This window comes from Stegodyphus dumicola, chromosome X1 (genome assembly GCF_044657685.1).
Source record: "Stegodyphus dumicola isolate Sdum_Otavi_A_Nest chromosome X1, ASM4465768v1".
In the NCBI taxonomy this organism is placed as follows: Eukaryota; Metazoa; Arthropoda; class Arachnida; order Araneae; family Eresidae; genus Stegodyphus; species Stegodyphus dumicola.
Window position 1 is genome coordinate 252,417,678 of NC_140780.1, and position 15,073 is coordinate 252,432,750.

Below are 15,073 nucleotides of genomic sequence, written 5' to 3' on the forward strand. Positions count from 1 at the left end.
GCACAGCTCCTCACTTACATCCTGGTCGCAAAGGAATCGGCATGCAAATTTTCCTGCTTTCTTAACATGCCTTCGTGGTGTAATGTAATTTGACGCGTATTTGAGAGGTCCATAGTTCGATTCCCGGCGAGGGCATTGCTAATTTCTTCAATTTACTGATTCAAAAAAATTCTACATGACTCTACACTGGCGCCCGAACTAAAAAAGGTGGTAGATGATGATTCTCCACCACCAGGATTTGGCGATTGGGTCCCCTAATCCCCAGTCGCCCTTTAAAAGGAGGAATATATTAGGTATTTCTCCCGCCTTCTTAGCATGCCTTTGTGGTTGGTCCCGGCGAGGGCATTGCTCATTTTTCATTTCTCCTGCTTTGAAATAACCTAATGTATATACAGTGGCCTCGAACTAAAAAAAGGTGGTGGATGATAATTCCCCACCACCAGGATTTGACGACTGGGTCCCCTAATTTCCAGTCGCATTTTAAAAGGGGGAGTATGTAAGGTATCTCTCCCGTTTTCTCAGCATGTCTTCGTGGTGTAATGGCCAGCACACTCGGCGCGTATTCGAGAGGTCCGAGGTTCGAGTTCCGGCGAGGGCATTGCACATTTTTCACTTCTTCTGCTTCAAACATACCTAATGTCTCTACAGCCTTCTTCACTATCTCTGTTTTCGCCGTCTGCTGATGTTAGAAGATAATCCAATTCTTCATTTGTCATTTCATGATGGTCATTCCCGACTAATTTTTTTTTTTATTTCTCCTTCTCCATGTCTAAAAATCCCTGGCCGCGCATTGCTTTTGCAGTTTATAAAATTTCATTGGCTTCATTTTCAATCATGGAAATCCTTTAAAATTGTTGACAACTTCTGGCCAGATCTGATGCCAGCAAGCATTCATTGTTGAGGAATTCACTTGTTCTCATGCGAGGTTAAACATTTCTATGCATTGTCTGATGTTGATTTGTTTCCAAAATGCTCTTAGTGTGTCTTGCTTCCCTTCTTTTCGTGCATTAGTTCCAGAGATTTAAACATGCCGGCTTTGAATGTTTTTATTATTGCATAATCCATTGGTTGGATTAAGGAAGTGATGTTCGGTGAAACCTCTACATATGGATGCAATAGTAGTTAGTAGAATGAATTTTACCCCAGCTCTATCCGATTTTTGAACTTTTTTTTACACACCCTTTACCTTTTACAAACCCGCCATGGGACTTCCGAACTGACGGATTTTAAATCTTCCTATTTCTTAGTGATGCTACAATTACTGACGTCCCTGCTTTACCCTGAATCAAAACCCGGGTTCTTTGGCATGAGAACAATCTCTCTTGATCACTCCCATCAGCGGCTGAGTAGTAAATTCGCTGAACACTGTTAGCTCGGTCCTGCATTGGAATCCCTGCGAACGCCCTGGTGTTTTCGTGGTTTCCCCCCCCCCATGTGTAACATATATACGAACCAGTTTCCCTTAGAAAGCTTTCCACGAAAGCATCTCTCTTCTTAGGCAGATAGCCCTCGAATGCTTTGCTATAATCAAATAAACCCATAACCCTTGTATTTTTAGCAATGTTTTATTCGAGTGTTAATGTGAAGATATTTTCTAACGGAAATAAATCACAACTGAGAACTATTTGAAATAAGAAACTAACCAGAAATATGTTTTTAGACAAATTATTATTAGTATTATTATTTACAGATTTTGTGTAAACGCTGATCATAATTTAGAACCAATTCAAGAAATGTTTTGCTAAGTTTAGCATAGAACATGTAATCTAATTTGAAACTAGTAGCGTATGCTTATTCGAAGTCTGCATATGGAATCGTTATATAGGAAAGAGTATCGATAATCACAGTACTTCGTAAATCGATTAAAGCTCATACTATCAAGACAGTTTCAAGGTCAATAAAATTAGTAACTATTAAATCAAACATATTTATGCGATCTCTTCTCAGCTTTTAATGCATCTCATATCTCAATCACAGTTTTTTTCCAAGAACACATGTTAGTTACTTTTGAATGATTTGCAGGTGGTCTGCAGTGGTCTGGTCTAAGGTTATTTTGAGCGACTGAGTGGTACGTGGCGGTAAAACATTGTTAAGACTTGTACTTGAATGAGAAACAGGTTTATGTTTTCAAGGTCTGTCTAATATTTGCTGCCATTTGTTTTCCTGTTTTAAGTAATCAAAGCATATTAATAGACTATAATAGGATTGTAATCGTTGCAGTGGCATGTTTTAATTTTTGCTTAAAATTTATGTTATATTTTGAAATCCCTTCAAAATGAGTCTTCTTAACTAGGTTTTATTCTGATCTTTCTATTCTTTTACGTTGCTTTCGCAGCGTTCATTTTAAGAGCGTGCCATTGTAATTTATAAATGATTTAAGCTGTGATCCAAACATTGCATTCTTTTCCTGAATATAATTGTTTATCATAACGAACAGCTTCAGACAATCTTGTAAGCTTATATTCTCGAAAAGACACTTCACATTTATATTTTGATTTTTTTATTTGAATACTGAGATAATTAAAATTTTTTCTTGTTATTAGTTGGGTTTTACTTATTTGAAAAGCTTTTACAAATTTAAGATATCACAAACAATCTCTGACTTGTGTGTTACATAATACACAAGTCATAGATTTGTATATTGCATAAATCTCTATTGCTTACATAAATCTAAATTTTTTTAAATAAAGTTGATTAAAAAACAGGAAAATATATCGAATGTCAGTATGACATACAGTTACTGTTACGATGAAAACACCTGAACATTGATCTGGTATTTACTCTAAATATCAATTTTCTATGTGTAGATCTGAATATTACTATCTGCAAATGTTTCATTTGTTCAACTTTATCCCAGCGTATACTTTTGTAGAAATATCACAGAAAATTTTCAGGGCCTTCACCGATGTAAAAGTATTCAATTCTTTAATTTAATATGATAAATATTTATATGATAAAAATTAATATGCTCATTCAATATGATAAAATTATTAAAAATATTGTTAATGTTTTCCAGTATTTTTTCCTTTCCATTTCGGAATACAGCACAACGTAAATGCGAAAACATATGTTTAATGTGTTGTGCGATATATTACATGGATTCTAAAATTAACAAATGTTTAGAATATTTAAAGTCGAAGGAAAGAAGACATCTGCTAGTGTTCAAAGCGTTCACATAAACTTTCCTTTTTGAAGAATACAAAGTTTGTTTTTGTTTTGTTTGTTCTTCAGGGAAATTATAAAGCCTGCTAAATAAATAAATAGTAGTTTCGAAAGCTGAAGGAATTTACGATATTTACAGATTTAATTTTGATTTTTACCAAAATATTTATTTTACTTACAAATGAAAAGTGCACTAAACCAACAATAAATACTACTAAAGCAAGTCTTTAGGAAATACAAGGGATTAATTAACATAATAAAGTTTCTAAATGAATGATCTAGGATTGCTCAAATTAATATAACTATTTCTTTTTAAATAACTAAGGAAAGCAATAATCTCTACCAACTAAAAGTACAAATTAACTGGAAGATTTGACAAGCAGTCTTAACCGTTTTCAACTGATACTGACATCGTTTTTTAAGGCCATTTAAAATAAAATCAAGCTTCTGGAATTTAAGAAGAAAAGAGAGTAGAGAGTGGAGAATGATAAATAAAAAACTGCGAAGTTTTGAAACCTGATCCATTTCCTTTTAACTACTGATGTTTTCTGAAATTTTTAAAGCACAAGCTATTTCTTTGTCTTAAACAAAGAAATAAGTTCATTATAAGATGAATGGACATATAAGCATAGATTACGGTTTAAGCATTTATGTTCTCTCATATCTCATTTCTTCACTTATCGTAATAAAATGAAATATTTAATACTTTTCCATAATCATTATCAAAACTGTGAATTAAACTTTAAAAAAAATTTAAACTAAGTATAAATGCAGCTTTATTTTGGAGTAGATTTTAAGTAAAATTCTCTCAATTTCGAGAGCAATCAGACACAAGTCCCTCTTCCTCAAAATAGAAATCGACAAGAGGAAACAAAAATACTTTTCACGAAAGTATTTTACAAATTTTGTGGCTAACATTTTGTTTGCTTTATGTAGACGATTCATGTTAGTTAACTTGAAATATGTAATATTCTAAACAATATTTCCTATCCAAATTTTTGATTTAAATTCTCGTCACTTTAAAATCAGGTATAGAAGAATACATTCTTTCTGTAATTTCCAGCTTGCTTGTTATTCAACATATTTCTTTAGTCTCTTCTTCCACTTCAGCGCAATACTAATCCGGCGCAATACTTCAGCACAGTACTTCTTTGCATGCGTATACATGTCTTTTCTCTTAATATGATACTTTGGCTTGATGTAATTTTATATTATTTCTTATATTTCTCTGTGTTCTGCATGTTCTCACGACGAATGTAAAATATCCGCGATGCATTAAGTCTACCTGTGAATGAGACACAATTCATTTAATCGCTATTTTTGCAAATTTCTAAATTGGATAATAGTATTTAGATGCAGATTGAAATGGTCGAATGAGCTGAATTTCACAATTGATCGTACAGGTACAGTTCCACTGTTCTAACTGCACGGCTCCGCTCCAGTTTGGATGGCGAACACATAGGGGAACGGATCTGAATGTTTTCCACTCCTCCTCCCTACTCCTAAACCGTGCGAGAGGACTTTCAGTTGATGAATATTTTAAATGCTCTCATGTAGTACTTACTTCTTGTCTTCTCCCGAATTAGTATTGGGGCACATGCATTCATTAGGCAGCGTAGCTAACAACTCTACTGATCAAAATGGTATACTATGGCAAGCTGTTCAAAAGTTAATTTTGTCAGAAACGGCAGAGCTAGTTCACTACTAATAGTATTATCAAAACAATTTGATTTACTAGTGGCAGCAAGTAAATGGAGTTAAGCCACGTAAACCAGCAATAACTCCACATACTAGTGGCAACAAGTAAATGCAGTTAAGCCACGTAAAACAGCAATAACACCGGAAGTATAAGTTCACGCAACAGAGGTGACAGCAATAAGTTCACACAACAGAGGTGACGGCAATAGCCCAACTCTCTCTCTAACTTTCCTACTGAACGTCGGTTTTTAAACCCTTTCTTCACAAGCTAGAATTTGTATTCCTTCACGAGCTTTACGAAATTTAAGTATTCTGGCATTAGGGGAATGAAGGCTTATAGGAAAAATTAAAAGTAAACTAGACTTCTTAAAATTAAAACTTAACTTACTAGTTAAAAATAAATATAAATCTCTACATCTTGATCATTGTTTTCTCCTATGTTTTTGATTCAAATGGTTTTCAATTTGTGCCTCTCTCCTAGATAGTTTACCACTCGTAATTGATATGAATGCTATCTTATGTCTGCCTTATATATATATATATATATATATATATATATATATATGTATATATATAACCGGAGAAAAAGGTCGCAAAACCTCTTGCATTTTTGGGATATTAGTTTCCCACTTTATTTTCTCATTTTTATTCAAGGCGTTTTTTTTTTCGTCAATTTTTTAAATAAACTTTTTATTGACTGATTTTTCATTTAAGTTTTAAAATTTTACAAATTCTTACATTTTTATTCTGCATTTTCATTGTTCATTGTCTATCTATATTCTATATACTTCTAACCATTTTTGAATTTACCCAAAGTAAACTTTTTTAAAAAAATTTTGAGTTACTTATTTATCGTGCATGTATACATACTATAGATTAACATTCTTTCTGCGTACTCCCATAATCAAATACATAAGCATTAAATATATAAATGCATGTGTGTGTGTAGTAAATTTTTAATTTGGGGGATGTGAAATATGATGATGGAGATTGTGCATAAAGATGTAAGAACAGTAGACACTTCTTTATTCTTGAAAAACTATCATTAACAGAGGCAAACTGGTGCAACCTTTGAGCCCGTTCTTGAATAATTATGTTTGTACTTTACGCATTTTTATAATGGATTTTAAACAAAAAAAGAGCTACAGCGGGCAAAAATTTTTTTATAAAGTAAAACTGAAATTTTTTCTAAAAATGTGTTAACTTTTTTAAATAAATCAGAAAAAATGTCTGAATTTTATTTAGATTTAATCTACATTTTGGATTATGAAAGTGGAAATGAAGTAAGTTTATTTAAAAAACCGATATTATTTGTTATACACCACAATCAATCGAACTAAAATTTAGAGTGCCAATTTAAAAAAAAGTGTGAGTGCGATATTTACAAAACATGGCATTTCGACATGATTTTTTGGGTGAATGATCGAACTATTGAAAAAAAAATAATCATGTCTTTACAGAAAAAGCGCTTTTTTATATCAAAGTACGTATATTAGAACAGTTCTATATTGAAATCTGATACATATTTCATATCGCGCTTTAGAGGTATGAATGGTCCAGCCTTTTTTTCCATTTTATGAACTATAACAAGACTGCGTGATCATACTAAAGTTTAGAACACATTTTAGTTGCTCAAAGACCTTTTATGAGAGCTTGCGATAAACTTTCATTTTGGCTATAGTTTGCTACCATGAAGGAGTCATTTATGTTATTCAGCAGTTCTGTAAATAATTATCATTTTCAGGTTATGAAACTTAAAAATTACATCTCTACAACTATCAGGTAAATAAGTGACAAACTGTTTTTATAAGCTTTTAGTAAGAGTTGAAAAGGTTCTGCAAAGTCAGTATAATTGTGTCTCCTTATTGTTTTCCCTTTTGTAATTTGATTTTAATTATTATATGTTTGAATATATTAATACCTCAAAATATGTAATAAAACTCGAAATATGTATCAATCTATTCTGTTACATGAAAAGCAAATTTTGGGGGAAATGACGTCTGAAATTTAATTTTGGACCTCTGAACAGATTCTGGAGAGTTTTTAAGCATTTATTTCAGAAATAGAATTCTTAGAATAATATCACATTTATTGCGCAAGTGGAATTTAATGAGTTTCTAACAGCAAGTGTCTGCAGTTTTTCTCACTCGACTTTCCAAACAAAGCCCGTCTTTGTGTTTTATATCAAATAATGTTTCTGATATCTATAGCATGATTCTGAATCTAGTAATCAGAACTCTTTTATTTACTTAGAAACTGGTTCGTTTCAAAGAGAAGATAATTTCCCATGAGGAACTGAAATGTTTTGCTAAGAAATAATTCTGCGACTATTTTCCCCAAAGAATCTCAGCAGGAAGTAAGCATGATGTGCGAAATAATCGATATTTTAATCTGAATTAAAATAAAAAGAATGATAGAAGCTATCTATGCTTGCTTTCATTTCCTTTCAATTCAAATTCTGTTTGACGTATTTAAGAAAACATACATAAGATTCTCATTTCTCAAAAGATTAAAATAATTACTAATTTTAGATAAATTAAACAGGAAAGCGAGAAATGTAAGTTCTTTGTTAGGTTTACGAGATTCAAGAAGACATTGGAATTTCAGAAACAGTAGTTTATGTCTTAAAGGCTGCATTTACAGGTTTCAAGTACAATCTTTACAAAACTGCAGTTCTTTAAAAACTCAAGTGCACGATTGTAAAAACATAATAAATCACTGTTATTTTTGTTATTTTACACTCTGTACTGGAGTGATAGAAATTGCACTCTGTTATATTTAAGTTTATCGATTGTAGGAAATATCACAAATCTTATTTTAGTATACATGGGATTATGGGGAAAAGGATTTATTATTTACAAACATTAAAGTAAATAATGCCCTTTTTTATCCTGAATTATTTTCTACACTGTCTTTAAAAAAGTAAATTCGTTTGGATTTGAATTAAAATATTTAATAGTAACTAACTGATTTAGTAAAAAAAGTTACCTCAAAAAACCAAAACTCTTCTTTGTTTTTGTCATATCCGTTCATTATCAGGAAATAGTTCCCAAAATGTTAGCCTAGGGAAAGCTAGTACAGAAAATTATCTTTTATTTAAAGTACGTATGCTGTCAAAATGTACTACTAAGCCTGTATTCTAAATAAACATATTACTAAACAGAGTTTATTGCGCTTTCTCATTTGCCAAAACTTCTATTTTCAATCATTGTACCAAGTGTTAAAAATTGCTCCTTGATAATAAAGAAGTACAAATTATTACAGTTTTGCATTCTGCATGTTCGTAAATTGAAGAACTTTCAAACAACTATGATTTTGTTAGTTTACAGTAATGGCGAGACATTTTCTGTGAATAATGAGACATGCGTTAATGCTTCAACAAAGCTTCATAATATATTTAGTTGTACAGAATATGATATTGATATTTCTTGGGGTAATGCTGTTGTCACGAGATGCATTTTTCTTGGAACTTTGCAGTATTGTCACGAGATTTGTTTTTCCTGGAAAACTGTTTCACGGTAACAAAAGTTCTGAGCATAAATTGTCAATATCTGGGGAAGTTTACGTGCTTGTTTTTCACAATTATTAATCATGTTTTCTTCCATTAAGAAACAGTGATTATTGATTTTACTGTTTTATACAGCTGTTCAAATTTCTTCAATATAAACTATTTAGAAAGTTACCTTAATGTATGAATGTACAATGGTAACTTTCAGGACGGCATTATAAAGCTCCAAATTTCACAAATATGTTTTCGTATAAAATTCTAAATAATTCAGTCATATATATAACTTCACGTTTCCATTTTAAAACACATATTTTAATATACTGCATTAAGAAATTATAAAGCTTGTATTTTCTTGAATGTTATTTAAATTTGTTGATTAACTTGTTTATACTAAATTAAATACTTGATTAAAATGTACTATCAGTGAATAGTATAAAAACATTCGTACTACGAAGCTGAAAAGAAAGTTTAAGAAAATAAATAAATATGAGCTATAAAGCTGAAAATGTTTTTCAAAACATTTGCCATTCTGTGAGGAAATTTTTCAGCGATTTTTTATTGATATCATTACTCCAGAACAGGATTTCTGAAACTGGATATGTACGGCTATGTGTAGGTCAGGTTAGGTTATTTATTGCTATACTGTGACGTTGTTGAACTCCTGGAATGAAAGACATTAAGACAGAATGTCTTTTTAGATTTATTTTAAAACTTAGTGAATTCTAGGTTATAACAAAGTTCGATTTAAATGTACAAAAAACAACGTTCCAGCATAATTTTACACAAGGCAAACCCAAAGCTTTTCCAGACGCGAGAAGCGTCCTACTCCAACAGCATTCTTCAAACAAAAGCCCTATTTATATTCTCTTGCAAAACGAGAAATAGATTCAACTCAAATCAATTTTACTCGGTCTAACTTCAAACTAGCTGGAAAAGCTGAGATTCTTCACGGGGGTATCCATGAGAATAGGAAACTCGCTAATTGTGCGCACACATTATTTGTCCCAATATACTTGTTTTAAGGGCTATTTGACTTAGACTATTATTTATGGGGTATAATGATGGAGACTATTATTTATGGGTATATTTCTAATTTCATATTTTTATTAATTACAATTTTTTTGTAAATGTTCTTGCTTCTAAACAACAATCACATTAATTTTCGTCATGAATTATCCTAGTTTCAACCCGGATTCAACCTAGTTCGGTAGTTGAAATCAATTTTTATGCAATTAAAGATGAATGTTATTTCCTCGATATGATTAAAATGGAAACGAACTATTTAAAATGAAATTTTGAATTTAAGTTTTCGAAAAATGAATTAAAAAATAATATTGTTATTAAAAAAGTCTGATATTTACACCACATGACTTCCTTGTACGGTCTATTAAATTATATAAACTGTTTTGTTGCACATCATTTTTTTTAAAATTTATTACGTGCTCCGTGCTTAGGCATTACACGGAAAGGGAGGGATGCCCTGTGGAGGACGTTTTAAGGAAAATTGGCTCTTATCCACGTTACACATGCCGAAAATCACGAAAACGCCCATGTAGGCAGCCCATTCGCCAGAACTGGAGCCCCGGACCCGAACTACCAGTGTTTAGCAGCTTTTACCGCTCGACCGCTGGTGGGTCTCTGAATTTCATTTAAACTTATTTTCTGGAATTGTTCTTATTTAGTTAACTAATCCCTCAAAACAAGTTGACAATGACATCAAAACTGCAAATTTTAGAGTTAAAAATCCCGGTCAATTTTTGTCTCATGGGAGTCAAAATTCTTATGATTTTATGTTTTCATAACAAGCGTAAAACGTTTCCAAGTATATGTATAGAAACCCGGAGATAGGATTAAAAGTTAGATTTCGTGATTTGTGGAAAGTTAAATTTAAAACAAAATGGGGCATTGCGAAAGCTTCATAATTTTAGACATTTAAAACACTTCTGTAATTGGAAGTATATGGTTACGATCAACGGTTACAAAAATGAAGCCCTAGTAAGCATTTTAAAGCCGTGTAAGGGATTAGGTATATATTTAAAAGTCCTTAAAAATAGAGATTTTCACATCGAGATGTTATAGCAGTCCATATACAAAATTTCAACGTTCTAGGGCTAATCGATTTTAAGTCATGCGAGATACCTACATACGTTCCTACGTACATACAGGCGCTACGAAAAAAATCCATTTTAAACCCATTTTACAATACATTTTGGGAAAAATTAGCCCTTTATTCTTTCCATACACCCAGACGTCACGCAAAACATCGTCAAATTGGATTCGGAAACGGTCAAATTTCGCTGAAATGTGATACCCGAAATTTTCCAACTCCCGGGGGGGGTAGGGGGTGTATGTAAAAATTATGTAATAAACTTCATGTATAGTATATTAACATGCATTAAAAGTTTTGCAATTACTATTGTCTATTGTTTCGTTTAACAATATTCCAAGCTATGTTACATAAATGATATTTATGCGCATAATTACTTAACAATAAGTACTCATTTTTCGATATTTTCAGAAAACTTAATGAAAACAGAAGTTCCGTAAAATGTAGCGATATAAATAAAGCTGCTTATATACTATAATAAACTTCTAGTATTTCTTTCTACATACAGTGAAAAAATTAAAAAAATACTTTTTTTTATGTTTGCAAAGAAATATTGGCTTTTTTCCCTCGATGTTTGACTGTGTGTAGCACTACGAAAATTGTGACGTTTCTTACAGCACAATTCTAATCATAGAAACAAACAATGATAAAAAAAGCATGAACGACTATCTTATGGAATTTCAACCAATAATAAAAAAAATTGACATCTTCGCTTTTTGATCGAGTTACGACACGCAACCATCCGTGATATCTAGGCACATGGGATACATCATCGTTTCTTAAGCAAATACATGTACTTCTGGTTCTTCTTTCTCCCTGAACTAACTCCGTCTTAAAAATAAAACTGAGTTTTTTTCACTTTCTTGACTTCCGAGCCCAGAGTTTAAATATAAACTTTCCCAGTCTAAGAAATGCATCCAAGGCGTAAGCACGTTCAATACTAAATTATCGATTTTGGTGCTGCCCTTAAAATAAACTCAGGTGAGTTGAGAATTCAGTTTGATATCGGATACTTGAGTCCCAACTCTTGCACCACTGATTATATGCTGTGTAAAATTTCTTAAATGTTTGCTGTCAGTCACTTATCTCCTTATCTTAGCAACTGAAGAAGAGTTATTTACAAATATTTATTACAATTTTTTTTTAGTAAATATATGTAAATTTCTGTTCCATTTTGTTTTATTGAGGGAAAAATATATTTCCTCGAGCCCCACAAAGTATTACATGATGCTTACAAAAACGTAAGTAAGAAAAAGCTACATCAGCTTTAAATAACACAATTAATTCAAATATCTTTGACTAAAAGGAATACACACATACACACAAAGAAAAATAATATACAAAAAAATAATTTTCAACATTTAAAATAAACATCAATAAAGTCATTAAAAACATAGTAGGTCGAGGGTAAAAAAACAAAATCATGACATAACGGTGGCCAATTAATTTTAATCTAAATTTCAGTGAATTTCGTCCATAATAAGGCAAAGGGCAGTAAAAAAATAAGTGGAAAATACTTTTCTGAACGCCGCGATCACAATAACACAAATTGGAAGACGTCAGCTTAAACCGTTCAAGATAAACATTAAACTTGTCATGCCCAGACAGAAACTGCATAACGTTAAAGTTGAGCAATAAATTCTCATTTTTCAATCTTTCAAAGATAGTTGGAAGGAAGTTTCTTGTAATATCTCCCTTATCAGAAGCGATATAACCTTAATTGCATTGTTCAATCATTTTAGCTTTGAATTTTTCTTTTTTTTTAAATTTATTTTGGAATATTTACTTCAACATTACTACCTTTTTTAGTTGCATTCTTAGCAAGCCAATCGGCCCTCTCGTTTCCATAAATCCCGGTATGGCCACGAACAAATGCAAAAAACACTGAAAAACCCTTCTCCAATAGATCTGCGAGAGACTGCTGTATATTAATAATAACATCATTACATGACGCGATATTTTTTTAGGGACTCAGGGGAGGAGAGACAATCCGTTTTTCCTGTTTTTTTATTATATGTAAATAGTTCTTTTCATTTTACTTTAACAATTTATTCACCTTTTCAATGATTTATTGGCCTAATAGGTAATAGTTCAGATCGGACTGGACCTTCGAAATACCAATTACATCTAGTAATAAATACACATTTTTAACATTTTCCAGTGCCGTAACTAGGTTTAATGATTCTGGTAAGCTTTTATAAGGTTCATTTTTAACTACGTTTTGTGTTTATTTGAAAGCTAAAAATAATGGTTACGCGATTAAATTAAACTATAGGGTGTTTCTCCCACCTTCCTAGCGTACCTTCGTGGTGTAGCGGTTCTGCACGCTGGGCTGGTACTCCAGAGGTCCGTGGTTCGATTCACGGCGAAGGCGGTTGCTAATTTTCTATCTCATCGGCCTCAAAAAAAAAAAAATCCTAATGTCTCTACAGTTGCGCCCGAACTAAAAGGTTGTTAGATGAGGATTCTCCACACCCAGGATTTGGCGATTGGGTCCCCTGAAAACCCCAGCCGCCCTTTAAAAGGGGGAGTATATAGGGTATTTCTCCCACCTTTCTAGCGTGCCTTCGGGGTGTAGTGGTTCTGCACGCTGGGCCGGTATTCCAGAGGTCTGTGGTTCGATTTTTGGCAAAGGCGGTTGCTAATTTTCCATCTCTCCAGCCTCCAAAAAAAAAAAAAAAAAAAAAAAAAAAAAATCCTAATGTCTTTACAAAACTTAACTTTTAGCTTGAGTCAAATTTAAAAAGAATCATTTGATGAATAGAGTAATTTCTTACTGTAAGTGAATAGAATTTTTTTTTAATATCAGGTTCAAAATAAAGAAAATGGAATTTTTGAATTTACTTAAGCAATCGGCTTAATAATTTTGTAAATGAGCAATGGTATGGTATAGTATATTTAATCACTCAAGGGTTATTTTTATAAGAGAAGGGATGCCTTCGTGGAGGACTTTCTAAGGGAACTGGCTTCTATGCAAGTTACACAAGGGTGAAAACCATGAAAACGCCCATGAAGCCAACCCGTTTGCTGGCCTTCTGTAAACGGAGAAAGTAATATGAAAATTTATAGAAATTTTCTTTTCCAGCCTAGATTTAAGGTGTTACTAAGCTAAGACAGTCATCGCAGAATAAAAGCCTTAACCAGTGGATTAGGAACAGATTTTGACTAAAATTCAAATAAAAAATTAATTAATCAAAATAAAACTTTAACTAAACTTCATCATTACGAGCCGAAAAGCGACAGGATATGTTTAAATATTTCCTTTTCTGAAAATGAACATTAGGAAGACACATTTGCATATTGCATTTGTAAGGAGTCATTTAGTTTTCGACTAAACAGTTTTGTTCAATTACTTATTTTTCTCTCTTCCCTCATTTCTATTTCCTGCCAGTATGATATCTCAGTTTCGCGTGATGTGCAAAAGCAGGGTGGAAAGATACTATTTAAGCTGGTGCCTGAGTTACATGGGCTCAGCCAAAACGGTGTTTGCAGTTCAGGTACCCGCCCACCAGCTCTACCCCAGTATAACATAGTAGCCGATTTTCTAACACATAAGAGTTTGTAACAACATAGAAAAGTTCATAATGAAGAAAAATATGGCATGAGTCTTTCCTGAGGATGAGCAGGTTGTCAAGTTTATGAGGGTACTGGGATGTCGAACCAATGTGAAGCCGATAGAGTCCATAGCTAGACCAGGCTGTAGCCTGAGAAGGTGATCTGTGAGCGAAAGTAAGTGTGCATGATAAGAAATGCCTTTTATCACAAAGAAACTGCCTGCACAATTAATCTGTTTACACATAAGATTAAACTAGTGAGTTATAAGAATTAGATGGAATAAGGAATTAGTAGAATATATACAGGTACACATACAGGAGTACAAGTTACATGTACAAGTTAATTTTTCTTGGTTAACAAATATAATAATTTTTTTAAAGTTACAGGAACATGCACAAAAACATAAACACTAACGTGTACAATTAGCCAGGAGGCTAGGGAAGGTGCCTTAGCACATCTAAGGGTCTTTTTCTGTTAAAATTGCTTCTATAATCATAATAGACAATTAGTATAGACGTGTTCTGGACTGCGTGTAAACTATCAAAGAAAGCTTTAGCTAACTTAGCTATATAAGGCTTGAAATGACTTCAGACAGAGCGTGTTGTGCCGTTCAGCCACGTTGCTTCGCTGATCTAAGCTTTCTATTTTACGGCGGTGCATGTTAATTGCAGGTTTACCTACGTCGATGGTACAGCTAAGAGCCAACTAGCGTTAAGTACCTATGTGCAGCTCCGGCTAATTATTTAACTTAGTTTAAATTTTTTATTTCTATTTTAGTTGCAGCCAAACATATTGACTAAGTTCGTAAGCACCAGGATATTCCTTCTTGAGTTAAATAAAAGTCTTTTCATCCTGCCTACGTCTTCTCATTAATACAGTTTGAGCTTACCGAATAATCGCTTCACAGTTTAAGTAAGGATCTAGCAAAGTAAAGTTAATTTAGCTAGAAGCTTAACATTTTAATTTCTTTACCTTCCTAAGAAATGGCTCAAGTACATCTTTAATAAAATTTGTACTGGTTGAAATTAAAATTATGAAAAATG

The 15,073-nt window shown here is 32.5% G+C and overlaps 1 protein-coding gene across 4 annotated transcripts in view; it reads left to right on the plus strand.

Moving 5' to 3' along the window:
- The window catches only part of LOC118181362 (uncharacterized), a 193,824-nt gene that overhangs the window by 31,742 nt on the left and 147,009 nt on the right, over window positions 1-15,073 (plus strand). The window contains exon 1 of one of the 4 annotated variants that reach the window (XM_035350491.2): window positions 11,382-11,456. The exons of the other annotated variants lie outside the window; for them this stretch is intronic. The gene's annotated coding sequence lies outside the window, so the exon portion shown is untranslated. Of the gene's footprint in view, window positions 1-11,381; window positions 11,457-15,073 lie in introns of those variants that run through there. 4 annotated transcript variants of the gene reach the window in all.